Here is a 3,855-nt window from a genome sequence, read left to right on the forward strand (position 1 = left end):
GGGAAGGGAAGGGAAGGGAAGGGAAGGGAAGGGAAGGGAAGGGAAGGAAAGGAAAGAAATGATATGTGCTTCTCTGAATCTCTTCCCTGTCACTCAGTAATGTCACCTTGTAGTGGGGCTCTCAGAACGGACCACAGTGAGAGAGAAGAATCACACAGTAGAAATCGGCAAATGCTGCCTTGGGAGCGCCTGTACCAGAGACAGCAGTTGTTGAGCCGTACAGCTGTTGAACTGTCCCTGACTGGAGGCTCCTGAAGTGAAGTGTGTGTAGTCTGGTGGTGCCTTCCTCTGAGGGTAGCTGTCATCAGGAGGAACTAGCAGCCTAGGCAATGCCCTGACTTTCCCAGATCACAAAGCCCACTCCTCAGTAGGCTCTCTGACCCTCCCCCACTCCTCACAGGGTCTCAGCTCAGGCTCACCTGGTTTTCCCTTAAGAGTCCTCGAAGCATTCGCTCTGGTTTGCAAGACAAGCAGAGATTCTCGGGTGGGAATGCTTTCTCTTTCTTTAGCTGAGGAGAGAAAAATCACAGCTCATAACTACCCTGTGGTTTTCTGTTACCCAGACTTTTAGGCAGGGGACCCGTAGACAGTCAGAGTGGGGAAGAAGTCTGAGCAGATGTGATTTTGAGATGCTTCAACTCAAAAATCTATGTGGTAACTACAGACCCTACAGGCCCAGGAGAAGTGCGATATAAAACTGAATGGCAGCCTTCCCTGTTAGCTTCCCGCCTAGGCCTCTAACGAGTGTCCGTGGGGGCCGTGTGATCCTCAGTAATGAGGCCCAGTGTTGGTTCTGAGCCTCCAGCCTCCAGACTGCTGCCTGTCCTCCTGGGGCAGATCTCTGAGTTCAGGAACTGTGTGCCTGTTTCTGAATGGTGAAGGGTGGGAAGCAAGGCCTGTCTGGAAACAGCCCTGCTGGCAGATGTGGGATTGTGCCATGAGGCTCTGCTGGGGGCTGCGGCTAGCTCCTGGGCTTAGTGACTGCTTCAGGAGCGAAGCCATTCCTTCTTCACAGTCTGCGTACTTGGCCTTTCAGACGCCATCTTTAAGAGTTCCAGCAGCAGTTTTATCAAGGCGTCCACAAGTGTCTGCTGGGCAAGGGCCCTAGAAGCCTGCTCTTACCCACCCAAGTTTTTCTTCCTCATAGCTCATCGTCCTGCCTTCAGGGCCTTACTGAAGACCGACTGAGAGCCTGGCAGCTGTCAGTCATGTCTGAGAGAGTTTCTGCCACATATAGGGTTCTTCTGGTGAGAAGTCCTAGCAAGCAGACTAGACCATTCTGACCGCATGGAGATGAGGACTTTTGTGCCACAGGTAACTGCTTACTGCCCCATTCGAATGTCATGGAGATGTCATGGAGCTGTCATGAATGTCATGGAGCTAGATGGTAGAGGGCTCTTCTCAGTGGGAGAAGCCAGGGATCTTTCTAGAAGGATCTGGTGGCTAACGAGATAGCTGGGTTGGGTATTTTTTCCCCCTCATCTTCACTGGGTCGAGGTAGGCACTAACAGTATCCCCATTTTATAGGTGAGGAGGTGGCGGCATATGTGATAATGGAAGCTTCTGGAATCAGTGGAGGACAGTGAGGATTTGCGTATTGGGGTCTTCTTTGGACATCTCTGTCTGCTCCATGATTCCCAGAAAGGGAGCCGTCAAAGCAGGGCACTTTGGCATCCTGGTAACGACACATGAGTGCCAAACTAGACCAAGCTGGCTTTTCTTTGTATGTTATAGGCTGTACCATCTGCTTGCCCAAAGGTGTTTAGGTCAGAGAGGTTGGCAATGGAGCCCCTATAACTGCCCCCACACTACTTGGTGGCTACCCTAGTGCCCAGACAAGGCTAAGGGACATTGACACAGAACGCACCGGGCTTGTGTCAGAGTTTGACTGCCCACATATCTACCGTGCTCTCCTTTCTCTGCTCTGTGCTGCAGGGACTCAGATCCTTCAGGCTGCTCAGTCTCAGTTGCCTTTGCCAACTTCTTCTGCCAGAGGGAGGTCTATTGGGAGGCAGCGGGGTCATGAGAGGAGAGAAAGCCAGCCATCTCTGCCTCTTCACACCAACTCAGGAGCCACTCATGGCCCCAGCTGCCCACGAGCAGTTCCTCTCTCAGAGGCCTCCATTTCCACAAGAGGCCTTCACAGCAGTTCAGGACATGGCCTGGTTTCTCTTCTACCCTTCTTCTACTCCTAGCTACCACTGAAATTACAGGGATGCAGCCAACCTTGGTCGTCACGTCTGTGCACGCTGACCTCGGAATTCCACTTCCTGTTTAGCTTCTCGGCAATTCTCCCGCTTTGGGCTCCAATCGCTCAAATGACCATTCTTTTTGCTGTTGTTGTTCAATACTTGAGACTGGGTTTGTTTGCCCTTTGGTCCTGGATGCTTAAAACCCTCTAAACAGGGATACATAGCAGTGTCCCTGTTCCCAGACCATCTGAGACAGACTCTCTGGAAGACTAGCACCATCACATCTGAACTTGCAGAAAAGAACCCCGGGAACGTCAGGTCTGGCTGCCTGACTGAGCACCGGCTTCTTGGGCAGCCTCTGCTTTACCCTGAAGACCTCCCTGATGAGCCCCTGTCTCCATAGCTTTAAAAGAAGGCAGACCAGACATCCTGGGCAGGTTTCCCTCCAGGAGGCAAAAAGCTGGACTTCAAGCCTGGAGCATGGGGGCTGCTGACAGTACCCAGATGGATTAGGGGAAGGGAGGGGGATCTTCTGTTTCTCTGGAGCCAGGTCCACATGCTGAGTTCCTCATTCCCTCATGGATGCAATCTTGACTCAGATCTGCCCTTTCTCTGGCTCCTCCTTGCTTCCAAATGTCAAGAGTCCGTGCCCTTCACAAATCCTCTAAGATGGGTTTCTTGGGGATGGAGGCCATTTTTTTCTCCTGGAAACAAATACCAGAAGAACAGGGAGAGGTTGGGATGGGGGTGAGTTGCAGCCTCTCTGGAGGACGGAATGAGCTCCCTTGCCAAATGGTACCTTAATGTCCTTTTGGTTCACATGCCTAAAGAAGAAAATAACTCCACTTCTCTGCTGGAGCTCGCCTGGCTCTCCATCGCTCACTTGGGATGCTTCTTTCCCATTGGAGCTCTTGATTGGACAACAACCGTAAGCGGGAGCAAATTTTTTCCCTCTTTCCCCCCCACCACCCCGCTCCCCCAGCAGACTTAATGCCTCTGCCATAAAGCGTTTACAAACTCTAAAGAAAGATAATAACTTCTCTTCCCACGGCCCAGCCACAGGGAGGTAATGCATGTTTCCAATAAGCTGGAAATGTAGCTCAAATAGTAAGTTTTATTTCACTTTAATCCGCCTGTGAGTTCATGTTAAAGGTAAGAGGAATCAGCTTTGCAATGTGAAACAAGTTCGTTAAAATCAGCATCTCCTCCTAGGGCTTAACTCCCCCCGCCCCCCCACACACAACTCTTGGGTAGATGGATGGCCTGGGGCAGCAGAGAGTGACTGTAACCCAGAGGCCATGGTCAGGGAGCAGAGGAAGCAGGAGCGAGTGGATGGAGTAGGAGGCAGGTGTCCCAGCCTGAGCTGGTTTGTCGGGGGACAAAACATCTACATTCAGTGAGGCCTGCTTGCTTGCTTCTGACACCTGTTGACTGATGTCAACCTGGTAATGCAGTGGGTAGTTATAGAAATGATTCTCAGTCTGTGTCCTCAGCTCTATCAGACACCAGGAAACCTAAAATTGGACTCCTCAACTAAGGCTTCCTTTACACATTTATGGAGCCACTTCTCCCTCAGTACCCTGGTGGTAGTCTCTCTATGCCCTGGTGGTACTCCTTGGATGCCCTGGTGGTGCTCCCTGGATGCCCTGGTGGTGCTCCCTGG

Source organism: Grammomys surdaster, unplaced genomic scaffold (assembly GCF_004785775.1).
Source record: "Grammomys surdaster isolate TR1022 unplaced genomic scaffold, NIH_TR_1.0 211, whole genome shotgun sequence".
Lineage (NCBI taxonomy): Eukaryota > Metazoa > Chordata > Mammalia > Rodentia > Muridae > Grammomys > Grammomys surdaster.